At 36.3% G+C, this 18186-nt stretch overlaps 1 protein-coding gene and 1 pseudogene across 2 annotated transcripts in view; both read left to right on the top strand.

The window, feature by feature from the left end:
* The window catches only part of MARCHF1 (membrane associated ring-CH-type finger 1), an 864354-nt gene that overhangs the window by 292955 nt on the left and 553213 nt on the right, over window positions 1-18186 (top strand). The window lies entirely within an intron of this gene.
* LOC129481201 (coiled-coil-helix-coiled-coil-helix domain-containing protein 2-like) lies at window positions 296-1092 on the top strand (annotated as a pseudogene).

Genomic DNA, 18186 nt, shown 5'->3' with positions numbered 1-18186 from the left:
AAAGCAAAAATTATATCTCTAGGTTAAAATAGTTTGCAAGAAGTATGGCTAATGAAAATAGGAAGTACATGCACTACAAATGATTTCTATTTTTACCTCTGTTTTCATGCCATCAGGTATAATATTGTAGTGCTGGAAGTTACTATTGAGTCAATTTAGGTTTATTCTTCTGTGAAGTGTGGAATCAGATTTTTGAAAATGTGACTGAAGCAGAATTGGGTAGTGTTAGAATTCAGCACTGACATCATACAAAACATTTCCTGAGCCCCGCCTCCCATCTTCCGGTCTTCTCAGAAGTCGCTTAGCTCTTTGCTGGTTGTCACACGTCTGGAGGCCAAGCCGTCGCGTACCTAGAATGCAGCGTGGAAGCCGAAGCCGCACCTCCCGCATGGCCCTTCCAGCCAGCCGGGACCCTCAGATGAGAGCTGCACCTAGGCCAGCACCAGTCGCTCAGCCACCAGCAGCGGCACCCCCATCTGCAGTTGGCTCTTCTGCTGCTGCGCCCCGGCAGCCAGGTCTGATGGCCCAGATGGCAACCACTGCAGCTGGCGTGGCTGTGGGCTCTGCTGTGGGGCACACACTGGGTCACGCCATTACTGGGTGCTTCAGTGGAGGAAGAAATGCTGAGCCTGCGAGGCCTGACATCACTTACCAGGAGCCTCAGGGAACCCAGCCGGCACAGCACCAGCAGCCTTGCTTCTATGAGATCAGTTTCAGGAGTGTGCCCAGAACCAGGGTGACATCAAGCTCTGTGAGGGTTTCAATGAGGTGCTGAAACAGTGCCGACTTGCAAACGGATTGGCCTAATCAAGAAGTTCAACCTGGAGAGATGGAAAATCAGCTCTCATAACTAAGTTAATTTAGTATAAAAATAGAATTGATAGTGAGGGTACAAAGTGTAACCATCAGTTAAACCTCTCCTGTCATTCCTAGCTTTCTTGCTTCAGAATTGAAATGGAAGGGGGGGTGTCCCTACTCTGTAGAATCTGGGACTGGGCAAATGTTTGTATGGCCTCCTTAAACTGGCTGTTATGATTTTATTCTTTGTGAGTTAATTAGAATAAAGTCATTTTCTTCCAAAACAAAACAACAAAAAAAAACATTTCCTAATGCTGGTTGTGTCTTCAAAGATCTGACCAAGATGCAGCATAGATTTGGAGGGAATGCCGTGAAATACACTATTCTATTTCATTTTTTTAAGTATGTTCTTTTTGGAAAAATCTTTCCAGCTATTGCATCTACCTTTTTTTCTGCATAAAGGAAACGTACTTTCTTTGTCTGGCTATTTTCCTTTCTAACATGGAAAAAAAAATTGGGACCAAGCTCTTGGTACCAATTCCATGTTGCCTCCTTATGAGCCAGGAATGGAGCCATCACACCAGGACTCACCTTTGAAATGCTTCTTTAGAAAACATGTGACAAGATAAGTCATCCATATATTTGTTTAATTTTATATGATACTTGGTCTGAGAGACAGCCAGATGATTATTAAAAAATAAAAAATGAAAAAAACCTTTCAGTAACTTTTAAATGTTGTCTATATCTACCCTCATCTGACTTTATTTCACCACCCCGCAGAAACCATAGCCAAAAATTTCTCACCTCTTAGCCATCTGAGCTCCTTTTTAGTTTTCAGAGAAGAGGCATCACCTTGGCAACTACTTTTGTTTCCTTAGGATGTAGCTAAAATGCCATGTGCTCTAAGAAAGGGAAAGAAAGGAAGAGTGGTAAGTGGGTAGACCTTCCCTGTCTAAACCACCATTTATATTTATTTTGTAGCAACATTAGGTGGTACAGATTTTAACAAATAATTTAGAAGAAAAAAAATCCAACATGTGAGAAGGGGTTTGAGATTTGAGATCCAGGGAAGAATAATGGAAACATGAGTTTTTAATGTTGATTCAAATTTCAGTATTCCACATGGATGGTGCTGATTTGTAGCAGTGATTTGTGAAGATGTGCTTCATTAAAATCTGGTTTCTCCTCTGCTTAAAATGGATTGCAAGTGAGGATGAAGGCACTAAATATGGTTAATTTCAGGACTGATCACATTGCTTGCTTCACGGGTTTGAAAGTAAGACGTAATTTATGAATTGATCTGTTTTTAGCACATACTTTTTTGCCATTTCTCTGAACAACATATGATGCCCAATTACTTGATGTCTTTTGTGGAGAGGCCTCAAAATAATTTACTAAGTTAAAATACAGATAACATTTGTATATATGCTTTCTAGAAAATGTGTGAATATTTTTAATGAAATGAAATTTTTAATCTCTCTGCTAATTTTCCTTTTTTTTTATTTCGTGTAAAGTTGGCATCTTCTAAATTGTAAACTAGCTCAAAGCCATGTTGAAGACCTAAGGTGGGAATAAGAATTACTATAAAGATCTTTCATCTGTTGCATCATTTCTTATTATGCAGATTTTTCGGCAAAAGGTATAATGGGGCCTGTAAATTGATATTTCTAAGCTGATGGCACTAAGAAATGAAGCATCTGTCCCTAGTGTTCTTGTGGACAATTTACTTCACTGATAGATAATTTTATGCCTTATTAAAATGAGAGAAACTGTTGACTACTAAAGGTGAAATAAGAAGACAGGCTTCACTGGAGAAAAACAAACCTGTGTGCTCTTCAGAGAATTTGATATTTACAGTGAATATGTATTTGCATTTATGGGCAGGAGAAGGCTTTGGGGAAAGTAGCCTCCTGGGGCTGGCTGTTTTTGCAATTTGGAAAACATTAATACATGAGCAAATTGCCTGGCTGAGTTGGCAAGGTAGAAAGGATTACACGCACAGAACAGGCCTATGTACGTTTGCCAGCCAGATGGTGCGAGACAGTTTATTAGCACGGTGTCCTTAGATTATGTCTGTATTAGTGTCTTAGTCAAGATGACTATTAATGTAGAATGGCACTAATATAGAATAGTGGAGTCCTGGATAAAATGTGCCCATATAGGGAGAAGCCAAAGGCAAAACACTTAAGTAGCTAAAGGTCTAGTGAACAAATTTCCCAAGAGCTCACAAGGACCAATGATCTCGTTTCTGTATTTGTGTGTGTGTGTGTGTGTGTGTGTATGTGTGTGTGTGTGTATGCATGCACACGTGCATGTTTTCCCCATAATTCCCAAACCAAGTTAGGGGACCTTAGCTACATAAAAGTAATTTTTTCCTTTTTTCACACAACTCAGGAAAGGCCCTGTGTCATGCTGCTAGGTGAAGGAACAGGAGCACTCATAGGGCTGAGATTTCTCTCTCCCCAGGAGTGGGCTTCGGAGAATGTCTTCTTCTTTACTGGGCTTCTTTTGTACCTTTGAGCAAGGAAGAGAAATAGGTACTATTTTTATGTAGGGCTTTGTCAGAAAAATGGTTTTACAAACATCTGTCTTTTTGCTAAGTTATTCCAAAAACTGTTTATTAAAACAGTATTATTTCCCATAGCAAGTTGAAATAGAACCAATGAACAAGATCTGCTGACATAATTATATTGTGTGTTATTTTGAATCATCAACATTTCTGATTTTGGTAATTTAATATGCAAATAATATTTCTTAATCTCAAGATACTTATCTAGTTTAGCCCTCTTAAATCATTATGTGCAAAATTTACCAAGAATAACTGGATTGACTTTTTTATTTCTCCCCCGAAGGTAACTTGAGAGTTTTATATATAATCATATGAGGATTTAGGGACTTTTATGCTTTTTACATTTTTAAAATATAGTTTTTACTTTTGGCTTTTCAGTGAATTTTTTGCAAGGATATATATGCACACACACACACACAGACACACACACACAATAGAATACTATTAGATTTCTTTGAAATTCACATAATAAAAAACAAATTTTAGTAGAAATTTGTGGTGTATCAAAAATAATGAAGGAAGAAATTCTGTGAATATGCTTAATTTACAACTCAAGAATTTCTTATGTGAAAGTCTGTGCTCTATTTTTTTCCTCTAACCTGCCCATCCTCATCTATATAATAATGGAAATATAATAAAGATATGTAACTGGATACGTGAATATTTGGAAGTACAGTAAAGATCTAGTAATGTATAACTAAACACCCCAAAATGTTAGTGGCTTAAATAAATTAACTATTTTATTTGTTCATTATTTTGCATATTGGGCAGGGCTTAGATGCTGCTTCTGCTGGTCTCGCCAGCAGCCAGCCATAAGACTGTAGTCAATTCATAGGTTAGCTAAGGCCTAGTGTCAGCTCAGATCTTGAAAGGCTGGGAATCTGTTCTATTCTATGTGATCTCAGGATCTGTTGTTCTACATATGACTTATCCACATGGTCTTTTCAGCTAGATAGCCAGAGCGCTTACTTGATGTAAACACAAAAGCAGAAGCTTCCTGGTCTTTTTAAGGCTTAGGTATAGAATTGGCACATTGTCAGTTTAATTGTATTCTATTAATTAAAGTGAGCCACAGGACAGCCCAGAATCAAGGGAATTGGATTACACTGGGGCATGAATAGTGAGGTATGGTTTATTGGGAGCTACCGGTGTAGTAGGCTATCACACTGATATTAATGCATTTTGTTCATAACATTATTCATTCTTTCTGTAATAAATTAGTAATATTAATATTACAGAAAACTATGCTACTTAAAATGCAGATAACTACGTCTTTCAGAATGTGTGTTGTGAAATTTCATAGTATTTTAATAATGGTCAAATTATGACTACTAAAAAGTAGATAAATAGAAATAGACAAGTAGATAAAATTGGCCAAAAATAAAGGATTACACAAATCATCTTAAGAATGAGTATAAATACCTAGGAAAACTTCTAGACTATTCATTGAACTGCTGTACTCTATTCAGCAGTTAGAAGTTAGAAGTTATATAAGTCCTTATGCATATTTTCTAGTATATTTTTTAGGTATCAATTGTATATGAACTCTATTAAATAAGAAGAGATGTCTAGATAAATATATTATAATAATAAAGAAAATGCACATATTTATTAACATTGTAAGAGTAGGATTTCTATAAAAGTACTCGATTTGGCCAATTGTTTATTACTTTTTGTTAAAGAAACTTACTTATTGTGACCATCTGATTTCCATTTTCATTTTTCAGTTTGGCTAAAAATACAAACTTTTTCATTTTTGTTCAGTGACTACTTCCCTGTGTTTCTTAAAATATTGATCTTCCAGAAATAGTATAACCATATTTCTTGACAAAGAATACACAAGGAGAAAATATTTACCATCAGTAACAATACGCAGTGCTAATATCATAGTATAAAATCTACTTTACAATGGAATAAGAAGTAGATAATAATTCAGTAGGAACACAGAGGAAAAAATATGAACAAGCAATATACAGGGGAAGAAGTGCCAAAGGCCATAAATGGAGAAAAAGATGCTGAACCTTCATAAAAATAAGAAAATGCAAAGTAAAGTAATAATGGGATTCCATTTAGCATCCATGATTGTTAAGAGTTTTGAGAGAGCAGGCTCATGTATTGTTGGTGGGATTATAATTGTGATTTCTTTTTTTTTAATTATACTTTAAGTTTTAGGGTACATGTGCACAACATTCAGGTTTGTTACATATGTATACATGTGCCATGTTGATGTGCTGCACCCATTAACTCTTCATTTAACGTTAGGTATAATTGTGATTTCTAAAAATCAATACAGGATTTTATGCTCAGAAATATATCAAAAACATCTCTTAATAAACAAGATAAAATAGTCATGTCTAATTTGCTGTTAGGCCAGTTCTTGAAATTTTAACTTCAGTTCTAGTATTTCTAGAAGTTCTATGTAGTTCTTTTTCAAACTGTTAGGTTATTTCTTATAGTTTCCTGTTAACTGATAACATTTTAAATCTTTTACTTTGTTGAACACAGCAAAAATAGTTGTTCTTTTTTTAAAAAAAATTTTTTATGAAACTTTAAGTTCTGGGGTACATGTGCAGAACATGCAGGTTTGTTACATATGTATACATGTGCCATGGTGGTTTGTTGCACCCATCAACCTGTCATCTACATTAGGTATTTCTCCTAATGCTACCCTTCCCCTAACCCCCAACTCCCTGCAGACCCCAGTGTGTGATGTTCCCCTGCCTGTGTCCATGTGTTCTCATTGTTCAACTCTCATTTATGAATGAGAACATGCGGTGTTTGGTTTTCTGTTCTTGTGTTAGTTTGCTGAGAATGGTGATTTCCAGCTTCATGTCCCTGCAGAGGACATGAACTCATCCTTTTCTTATGGCTGCATAGTATTCCATGGTGTATATGTGCCACATTTTCTTTATCCAGTCTATCATTGATGGGCATTTAGATTGGTTCCAAGTCTTTGCTATTGGGAACAGTGCTGCAATAAACATACGTGTGCATGTGTCTTTATAGTGGAATGATTTATAATCCTTTGGGTATATACCCAGTAATGGGATTGCTGGGTCAAGTGGTATTTCTCGTTCTAGGTCCTTGAGGAATCACCACACTGTCTTCCGCAATGGTTGAACTACTTTACACTCCCACCAGCAGTTGTAAAAGTGTTCCTATTTCTCCACATCCTCTCCAACATCTGTTGTTTCCTGACTTTTTAATGATGGCCATTCTAACTGGCGTGAGATGGTATCTCATTGTGGTTTTGATTTGCATTTTTCTAATGACCAGTGATGATGAGCTTTTTTTCATGTGTTTGTTTGCCTCATAAATGTCTTCTTTTGAGATGTGTCTGTTCACATCCTTCACCCACTTTTTGATGAGGTTGTTTGTTTTTTTCTTGTAAATTTGTCTAAGTTCTTTGTAGATTCTGGATAGTAGCCCTTTGTCAGATGGATAGATTGCAAAAATTATCTCCCATTCTTTAGGTTGCCTGTTCACTCTGACGGTAGTTTCTTTTGCTGTGCAGAAGCTCTTTAGTTTAGTTAGATCCCATGTGTCCACTTTGGCTGTTGTTGCCATTGCTTTTGTTGTTTTAGTCATGAAGTCTTTGCCTATGCCTATGTCCTGAATGGTATTGCCTAGATATTCTTCTAGGGTTTTTATGGTTTTAGGTCTTGCATTTAAGTCTTTAATCTATCTTGAGTTAATTTTGGTATAAGGTGTAAGGAAGGGGTCCAGTTTCAGTTTTCTGTGTATGGCTAGCCAGTTTTGCCGACACCATTTATTAAATAGGGAATCTTTTCCCCATTGCTTGTTTTTGTCAAGTTTGTCAAAGATCAGATAGTTGCAGATATGTGGCATTATTTCTCAAGACTCTGTTCTGTTCCATTGGTCTATATATCTGTTTTGGTACCAGTGCCATGTTGTTTGGGTTACTGTAAACTTGTAGTATAGTTTGAAGTCAGGTGGCGTGATGCCTCCAGCTTTGTTCTTTTTCCTTAGGATTGTCTGGGCTATACAGGCTCTTTTTTGGTTCCATATGAAATTTAAAGTAGTTTTTTCTAATTCTGTGAAGAAAGTCAATGGTGGCTTGATGGGGATATTATTGAATCTATAAATTACTTTGGGCAGTATGGCCATTTTCATGATACTGATTCTTCCTATCCATGAGCATGGAATGTTTTTCCATTTGTTTGTGTCCTCTCATTTCCTTGAGCAGTGGTTTGTAGTTCTCCTTGAAGAGGTCCTTCACATACCTTGTAAGTTGTATTCCTAGGTATTGAATTCTCTTTGTAGCAATTTTGAATGAGAGTTCACTCATGATTTGGCTCTGTCTGTTATTGGTGTATAGGAATGCTTGTGATTTTTGCACATTGATTTTGTATCCTGAGACTTTGCTGAAGTTTCTTATCAGATTAAGGAGATTTGGGGCTGAGGCAATGGGGTTTTCTAAATACACAATCATGTCCTCTGCAGAGACAATTTGACTTCCTCTCTTCCTGTTTGAATGCCCTTTATTTCTTTCTCTTGCCTGATTGCCCTGGCCAGAACTTCCAATACTATGTTGAGTAGGAGTGGTGAGAGAGGGCATCCTTGTCTTATGTCAGTTTCCAAAGGGAATGCTTCCAATTTTTGCCCATTAAATATGATATTGGCTGTGGGTTTGTCATAAATAGCTCTTATTATTTTGATATATGTTCCATCAATACCTAGTTTATTGACAGTTTTTAGCATGAAGGGGTGTTGAATTTTATTGAAGGCCTTTTCTGCAATCTGATTCTTTGAGATCTAATATTTTGTGTATTTCGAAGTCTTATGCACTTTAATTTTTTATTTTTTGTTCATCGTTCCTTATTTTCTAATGTACTTGATTCCAATTTGTTTGTTTTTTCTTATGGGCTACTTATTGTTGTTGTTGTTGTTGTTAGAAAATTATTTGTTTAAATTCTTTGGGCCCTAGAACGAAAGTTGTCTTTTTTCAAACAGAAATTTGACCAAGCACTTCTTTTAAGCACCTACCAAGCACCTGTATCACTAGTTGCAGGAAACATTTTTAACTGCATTCATGGCTACAAGTTCAGTCATCCCGTCGACATGAATTTGGGTTCAAATCTATATGATATACAGTCAGTGGCTGTGTCTATGCTGCTTATCACTTAAGTAACTTTTTCTTATAAGCTCCTATATGCATATGTGTCTAGAGGGAGATAGGTTCAGTTCATGACATGAGTTCATATCAGCCTCAGTGCATAACTTTTGGGGCTTTAGGTCTAAGGGGAAATGGCATCTTAGACTACAACCCTACCTTGGGCATACTAAAACAAAAGCATATACTAATTCAACTTGGCAAATGTCCTAAAGACCAAATAGAACTCCGGGATTCAATAAACATCACAGTTTCAACTATCACTTAGACTTTGACCTACGTATCAGTTATCTATTACCACAACAATGCCATGTAACAAACGACCACGATACCTTAATGATGTACAACATTAAGCATATATTGCACATGTGTCTGGTGTCAGGTGAGGATGGCCTCAGCTGACATGATGCTGATCTGGCTCTGCTCCTTATGGCTGTCATCCACACCCTGGGGCTACATAGGACTAGCCTGGATGAATCCCTCCCTTGGAGATTATAGAGGACATGAGTGAGCAAAGCCAATCATACAAGTACCCTTCAAGATATTGTTTACAGCATGTTTGCTAATATCCCATTGGCCTGAAGCAAGCTGCGTAGTGAAACCAGAACTAGAGCAGGAGGTCACTACATGACAAGAGGGTGTGGATACAGTTTGGGTTGAAGAATGGAAGTATTTTTCCAATTTAATGAAGCTCAGTAATTTCTTACTATCTTGTCAGTTCTGTGATGCTATTAAATTTATTGTTTATAGTTTCCTAACACTTTTGCTGTCTTCTTTGGTATAGGTGATTCAAATAGAAAAGCCTGAGATAACAGAGGCTGCTTTCCTTGATTCCATGTTTTAAAGAAAGTTATATAATTACGGATCTATTTTATCATTTAAGGCAGATGTCATCAAATATAATGTGCACATAGTGTCAGCATTACAAACTGGGAAATTGGTTGGACTAAACATAAATACAGTCCAGGGTGGCATTTTTATAAGAAATTATATTTTATAAGAAATTATTTTATAATTATAAAATATACTTTGTAAGAAATATATTTTATAAGAAATTATATACAGATAAAATGTCTTATGAATTTACATATAGTATATATATTTACAAAATGAAGAAAATGTGAATTTTATCTAACCAAAGCCATTTAGGAGAAACCACTAAAGATCAATTTAAAACTAATAATGGTCCCATTTGTACTATACATAACCTGTTTTCATTTCTTTTCAAAACATAACAAATTTTTCCATGTCTATAAATACTCCTTTACTGCATACTTTTAAATGACTACATGATATTTCATTTTATTTATTACCACAATTTGTTTAACAAAATACCTATTTTTAGACATGTTGGCTTTAATTTTTCAATATTATAAATAATGAAGCAAAAAGAATTTAGATGAGTTCTTATGCTATTTATATTAATTTCCTGAGGATAAATTTCCTGAATTAGAGTGAATCAATGAACATTTATTCCCATTTTCAAGGATATGATACATTTTGTTTTTTACTCTAAAACGGTGTACCTGTTACATACTCTGGAAACTGACAACCAAACCACTTGAATGAGAGAAAACAGAGGATACTTACTCGGAACTTGTTATAGCAAGAGAATAACCACCATCACTTGCTTCTGGCAGAGGCTCAAAGACAGTCAGAGACCTAAAGGTGGTGGAAAAGCTTTGTAGTGAAGGAAGGGGAAGGCTTCAGGTATCCCCTCATTACAGGTTATTGGCATGGGAAGGTTGGAGGCAGGCTAATTAATTTGCATTGTGGTTATTTATTTCAAAAATTACTTTCAAAATGAAATACTTATGGAAAGTTCCTAGCAAAACAATTGATATATAGCAAGATCTCAGGGAACACTGCTTATTATTACGGCGGGAGATTGAGACCATCCTGGCAAACAGGGTGAAACCCCATCTCTACTAAAAATACGAAAATTAGCTTGGCATGGTGGCACATGCCTGTAATCCCAGCTACTCAGGAGGCTAAGGCAAGAGAATCGCTTGAACCAGGGAGTCAGAGGTTGCAGTGAGCCAAAATTGTGCCACTGCACTCCAGCCTGGCGACAGAGCGAGACTCTGTCTCATAAACCAAACCAAACCAAACCAAACAACAACAACAACAAAAAGCTTTTTAAAATAGTGTATTCACCATATTACCATTTATATCAAAATTAAGTTCTAGGGTACATGTGCAGGTTTGTTACATAGGTATACATGTGCCATGGTGATTTGCTGCACCTAGCAACCTGTCATCTACATTAGGTATTTCTCCTAATGCTATCCCTCACCCTGCCCCCTATCCCCTGACAGGCCCCACTGTGTGATGTTCCCCTCCCTGTGTCCATGTGTTCTCTTTGTTCAACTCCCACTTATGAGTGAGAATATGTGGTGATTGGTTTTCTGTTCTTGTGTTAGTTTGCTGAGAATGAAGGTTTCCAGCTTCATCCATGTCCCTGCAAAGGACATGAACTCCTTTTTTATGGCTGCATAGTAGTCCACGGTGTATATGTGCCACATTTTCTTTATCCAGTCTATCACTGATGGGGATTTGGGCTGGTTCCAAGTCTTTGCTATTGTGAACAGTGCAACAATGAACACACAATTCCAGTACTCATCTGCCTGTTCATCAACTCAGCTCATAAATTACAACTTACTTACAATGTCTGTACAAGTCACTGTACTTCAAGAAAACTTTGTTACTGACTTTGTTTACATTATTTTTCCCCTCTTCTGGAATTTCTTCTCCCTTCTGACTATGCGAATGCTACCATTTTTAAAAACTCACTCATTTTCATCCTCTATGTTAAAACCAGTTACCATTAGGCTCTCTCCTCTGAAATTGTATTGCGCTTGATATCACTACTACTAATTTGACATGAGATGCTAATTGTTCCTGTTGTCTTATATGACCAGTTCAATTACAGGCAGGTGCAAACATTTCTCACACATTTTTATATCTTCTCTGTTGCCTAATATAACCTAATAACCTTTATTAATAGGTACTCAATACACATGTCTTCATCCATCAGTGTTTTCCTATGAAATCTAGAATATAGAACACTAATGAAGTTTTTTTTAACTAGAGAAAATATCTTAAGGGTTTTAGTGCTCTCATTTTTGAAAAGGGGATAATGCTTTAAATTTTCTTTTAGGGAGATGAAAATAATGAGAACATTTAAAGTTTATCCGTTCCTATTTTATTTTATTTTACTTATTTTATTTTATTCTTTGAGACAGAGTCTCACTCTGTCACCCAGACTGAGTGTGGTGGCATAATCCTGGCTCACTGCAACCTTAAACTCATGGGCTCAGATGATCCTCCTGGCTCAGCCTCCTGAGTAGCTGGGACTGCAGACACACACCACCACACCCAGTTAATTTTTGTATTTTTTTGTAGAGACAGTTTCACCATGTTGCAGAAGCTGGTCTCGAAGCTGGTCTAGAACCTGCCTCCACCTCCATAAGTACTAGCATTACAGGCACAAGCCATTGCACCTAGTCTTGTTTCTAGAGAAGACATTATGTACTAAACAACACTGATTAGAAAACATGAATAAATGATGGGAAATTATAATGTTTTTTATATTCGATATAAGGAAACAAATTATGACCTAATATCAGCAGTTTCTGTGTTACTCTCACTGTATATCTCCTTTGATATATCAAATGGCGAAGGAGCCATGACTTTTGCCTGTCAGAAATGACTCATTGTCATTTTGACTAGCTAAAAGTGCTGAGCACAAGTGCTTTTATTACTTCTTTTTTTTGGTTTCTATGTTAAAAAATATCTACAGATGCATAGTCATATTATTGGCATTCGATTTATCTACTTGATATGAATTCTACTTTCTTGCTGCACTAAAAAATTCATTAAAAAATACAATGAAACACTTCTCTTTTGGACCAGAGTGCAGAATTTTCAAAGAAAAAGGTGTAAATTGTTATTTCACATATGTGCCATGGTGGTATGTGTGTACTTACATATATGTGCCATGTGGTAAGTGTATACTTACAGGAGGAGCCAGAAACACAAAGCAGGGTGAGAAATTTTAAAAGCAAATTTACCACTAGGAAGCTATGGGTTGTGAGTAACAACCTAAAGATACGTCTTATAAAGAGAAGTAAGAACAGCAAAACATCTCAAAGGAACAAAACAAAATTTTAAGTATTCATTACGACAAGTCAGATTAATTGAGAAACTGTCATTACGTTTTCTTTGTGACTATTAACTTAAAAATATGTATTATATAAAATGAATACATATTTTGATTAAATGCAAGATTAATTTAGCTGTATTTCTTAAGGATAAAACTAGTTTGTAACATTTTCTTAATATTTAAAAATATCATATTTTAATCACTATTTTTGTTTCAAAATGAATTATAAATAAAATATAAATTTTCACTTAATTTTGGTGGAATCTATTATAATCCATGCAAAAAACTCAACTTCTAGTGAAAAATTATACTTTCTTTTGTTTTCTATTTCTTTTAGGTTTGAGAAATAATGCCAACATTTTCAAGAATACTGTCACGGTTTTTATAAACTAAAATTACCATATACAATTGAACAAACATGTTTTACTTTGCAAAGGAGATAAAATGCTGCTTGCTTACTAGTTTTTACATTTGAAAAAGGTCAAACAGATTTTTATGTTACTGTATTAGTTTGTTTTCACGCTACTGATAAAGACATACTCGAAACTGGGAACAAAAAAAGGTTTAATTGGACTTATAGTTCCACATGGCTGGGGAAGTGTCAGAATCATGGCGGGAGGCGAAAGGCTCTTTTTACATGGCAGCAGCAAGAGAAAATGACGAAGAAGCAAAAGTGGAAACCCTTGATAAACCCGTCAGATCTCGTGAGACATTTTCATTATCACGCAAACAGTAGGAGAAAGGCCCCCAAGGGTCCCTCCCACAACTCGTGGGATTTCTTGGAGATACAATTCAGTTGAGATTTTCACTGGGACACAGCCAAACTATATCAATTACGTATTTGAATATTTTAATAGAATGAATTGAGGCATTTAGCCTGATATAAACAGACTGTGTAACTCTGCCTGCCTTGCAGACATTTAATTGTTTATTAATATGTAGCAAGAGAATTCACTTCATACCCCTTAAAAATCCTTCCAAAATGAATAACCTATAGAATTATAGGTTGAGCATGTAATTTGTCATCTAAGCTGGGATACTTTTCAGAGGAAAAGGAGAAGTAACCAGATGTGATGGTGGGACAGCTGGTGTGAATGTAGACCATCCCAGGCAAATCAGAATATGTAGTCACTCTACACACAATGCACATTGAATCTTTTCCCACATCCCCAAGTAGCCAGTTTTTAAAATGATCCCAATCTTTATTGTATATACGTATACAACACAACCTGGGGTTCCAGTAAAATTCTAGGTAACGATCCTTTTAAATTCCTGAATATCTCAAATCTCTTGGGGTTGGAGTGTTGCTCTGCACAACTTTTACAGGGTACTTTAATAGTGATTTTGTTGAAGGCCTGTATGTATCACTTATTTGTCACATTTAACATTGTGTCATGACAGAAAACTCTTTTCTTAATTTGAACTTTTATTTTAGATATAGGGGGTATATGTTTAGGTTTGCTGCATGGGTATATTGCACCCAGATAGGGAGTATAGTACCTGAAAGATAGTTTTTCAATCCACACCCTTTTCCCTTCCTCCCCACTTTAGTAGTCCACAGTGTCTATTGTTCCTATGTTAATGTCAATGTATTCTCCATGTTTAGCTCCCATTTATAAATGAGAACATGCAGTATTTGGTTTTCTGTTCCTGCATTAGTTCTCTTAGGACTATGGCCTCAAGCTCTATCCATTTTTCTGCAAAGGATATGATTTTATTCTTTTTTACAGCAGCATAGTATTCCCTGGTGTATGTGTACCACATTTTTCAATCCAGTAAACCATTGATAGGCACCTAGGTTAATTCCATGTCTTCTCTATTGTAAATTTCATGGTGATAAACATACAAGTGCGTGTGTCTTTTTTGGATAATGATGTATTTTCCTTTGGGTATATACCCAGTAATGGGATTGCTGGATCAAATGGTAGCTCTGTTTTAAGTTCTTTGGGAAATCTACATACTGCTTTCCACAGTGGCTGAACTAATTTACATTCTCACCCATAGTGTATATGTGTTCCCTCTTCTCCACAATGTCACTAGCATCTGTTATTTTTTTACTTTTTAGTAATGACCATTCTGACTGGTGTGAGATGGTATTTCATTGTGGTTTTATTTGCGTGTCTCTGATGATTAGTGATAATAAGCATTTTTTCATGTTTTTCGGCTGCTCATATGTCTTCTTTTGAGAAGTGTCTGTTCATATGGTTTGCCTATTTTTTAATGTGGTTACTTGTTTTTTGCTTGTTGATTTGTTCAAGTTCCTTATAGATTCTGGATATTAGACCTTTACTGGATGCATTGTTTAAGAATATTTTCTCCCATTTTGTAGATTGTTTGTTTATTGATAGTTTCATTGCTGTGCAGGAGCTCTTTAGTTTAATTAGGACCATTTATCAACTTTTGGGTTTTTTTGCATTTGTTTTTGGGGAGTTAGCCAAAAATTCTTTGCCAAGGCCAATGTGAAAAAGGGTATTTCCTAGGTTTTCTTCTAACATTTTTATAGTTTGAGGTCTTACATTTAAATCTTTAATCCATTTGAGTTAATTTTTATATATGGCGAAAGGTAAGGATCCAGTTTCATTCTTCCGCATATGGCTAGCCAGTTATCTCAGCACCATTTATTGAATAAGGAGTCCTTTTCTCATTGCTTGTTTTTGTTGGCCTTGTTAAAGATCAGATGCAGTTATACTCCTTTATTTCTGAGTTTTCTATCCTGTTCCATTGGTCTACATGTCTGTTTCTGTAGCAGTACCATGCTGTTTTGTTTACTCTAGCCTTACAGTATAGTTTAAAATCAGGTAGTGTGATGCCTCCAGCTTTGCCTAGAATTATTTTGGCTATTTGGGCTCCTCTTTGGTTCCATGTCAATTTCAGAATACTTTTTTTTCTAATTCTGTGAAGAATGACATTGGTAGTTTAATGGGAATAGTGTTGAATTTGTGAATTTCTTTGGGCCTTATGGACATTGTAATGATCAAATAATGTTTTGGAATTAATGAAAATAGGGACACAACATACCAAAATCTCTTAGGGGATGCAGCAAAAGCATTATTAAGAGGAAAGTTAATAGCACTAAAAAGCCTTCATCTGACTTTTTTTTTTAAGTTCAGAGGTACAAGCGCAGGTTTGTTACATAAGCAAACTTATGCCATGGGGGTTTGTTGTACAGATTATTTTATCTCCCAGATATTAAGCTTAGTACCCATTAGTTGTTCCTCCTGATCCTCTCCCTCTTCTCACCCTCCACCCTTCAAAAGACCCCAGTGTATGTTCTTTCCCTCTGTGTGTCCATGCCATGTGTTCTCATCATTTAGCTCCTACTTATAAGTGAGAACATGCAGCATTTGGTTTTCTGTTCCTATGTTACTTTGCTAAGGGTAATGGCCTCTAGCTCTATCCATATCCCTGTAAAATACCTGATCTCATTTTTTTTTCTATAGCTGCGTAGTATTTCGTGGTGTATTTATACCACATTTTCTTTATCCAGCCTATCATTGAAGGGCATTTAGGTTGATTTTATTTCTTTACTATTGTGAATAGTGCTTCAGTGAACATGCACATACATGTGTCTTTAAAATACAATTATTTATATTCCTGTGGGTATATACCCAGTAATTAGATTTCTGGGTTGAATGGTATTTCTGTCTTTAGGTCTTTGAGTGTAAAACTAATTTACACTCCCACCAATGGTGTAAAAACATTCCTTTTTTCTCCACAACCTCACCAGCATGTTATTTTTTGACTTTTTAATGATAGCCATTCTGACTAGTGTTAGATGGTATCATGTTGTGGTTTTGATTTGCATTTCTCTAATGATCAGTGATGTTGAGCTTTTTTCTCATGTGCTTGTTGGCTGCATATATGTCTTCTTTTGAAAAGTGTTTATGTCCTTTGTCCACTTTTTAATGGAGTTTTTTTTCTTGAAAATTTGTTTATGTTGCTTATAGATGCTGGATATTAGACCTTTGTTTGATGCATGCTGTGATGGTTGATATTAGGTGTCGACTTGTTGAAGGATGCCTAGATAGCTGGTAAAGTATTGTTTCTGGGTATGTCTGTGAGGGTGTTTCCAGAGGAGATTGATGCTTGAGTCAGTGGACTGGGTGAGGAAGACCCAACTTCAGTGTGGGTGCACACCATCCAATTGGCTGTCAGCTCCTAGAACAAAGCAGGCGGAAGAAGGTGGAATAAGCTGGCTTGCTGAGTCTTCTGGCTCTTATCTTTTCCCTACACTGGATACTTCCTTCCATTTCTCCTGCCCCCGGACATCAGACTCCAGGTTCTTTGGCATTTGAACTCTTGGACTATTACACCAGTGGTTTGCCTGGGGCTCTCAAGCCTTCAGCCACAGACTGAAGGCTGCACTGCCAGCTTCCCTGCTTTTGAGGCCTTTGGACTCAAATGGAGCCACTAGTGGCTTCTTCCTTCCTCAGCTTACAGATGGCCTATCATAGGACTTCACCTTGTAATCACGTGAGCCAATTCTGCCTAATAAACTCCTTTTCATATATACATATATCCTATTAGTTCTGTTCCTCTGGAGAACCCTGACTGATATACATATTTTGCAAAAATCCTCCTCCATTCTGTAGGTCATCTGTGTACTCTGCTGATAGTTTCTTTCACTGTGTGAAAGCTCTTTAGTTTAATTAGAACTCATTTGTCAATTTTTGCTTTAGTTGCAATTGCTTTTGATGTCTTTGCCGTGAAATATTTGCCCATGCCTATGTCCGTATGGTATTGCCTAGGTTGTCTTCCAGGATTTTTATAGTTTTGGGTTTTACATTTAAGTCTTTAATTCATCTTGAATTAATTTTTGGACCAGACAGATTCATAGCTGAATTCTACCAGGGGTACAAAGAGGAACTAGTACCATTTCTTCTGAAACTATTTCAAACAATTGAAAAGGAGGGACTTCTCCCTAACTCATTCTATGAGGCCAGCATCATCCTGATACCAAAACCGGGCAGAGATACAACAAAAAAAGAAAACTTCAGGTCAGTATTCTTGATGAACGTTGATGCAAAAATATTCAACAAAATACTGGCAAACCGAATACAGCAACACATCAAAAAGCTCACCCACTACAATCAAGCTGGCTTTTTCCCTGGGATGCAAGGTTGGTTCAACATATGCAAATCAATAAACATAATTCGTCACATAAACAGAACTACAGACAAAAACCACATGATTATCTCAATAGGGATGCAGAAAAGGCCTTTAATAAAATCCAGTATCCCTTTATGTTAAAAACTCTCAATAAACTAGGTATTAAAGGAACATACCTCAAAATAATAAGAGCCATATATGACAAACTCACAGCCAACATCATACTGAATGGGAAAAAACTGGAAGAATTCCCCTTGAAAATCAGCACAAGACAAGGATGCCTTCTCTCACTACTCCTATTCAACAAAGTATTGGAAGTTCTGGCCAGGGCTATCAGGCAATAGAAAGAAATAAAGGGCATCCAAATGGGAGGAGAGGAGTTCAAACTATCCCTGTTTTCAGATGACATGG

Source organism: Symphalangus syndactylus, chromosome 4 (genome assembly GCF_028878055.3).
Source record: "Symphalangus syndactylus isolate Jambi chromosome 4, NHGRI_mSymSyn1-v2.1_pri, whole genome shotgun sequence".
NCBI classification, from domain to species: domain Eukaryota; kingdom Metazoa; phylum Chordata; class Mammalia; order Primates; family Hylobatidae; genus Symphalangus; species Symphalangus syndactylus.
The sequence above is the reverse complement of the archived record's forward strand: the minus strand, read 5'-3'. Positions and strand labels throughout refer to the sequence as shown.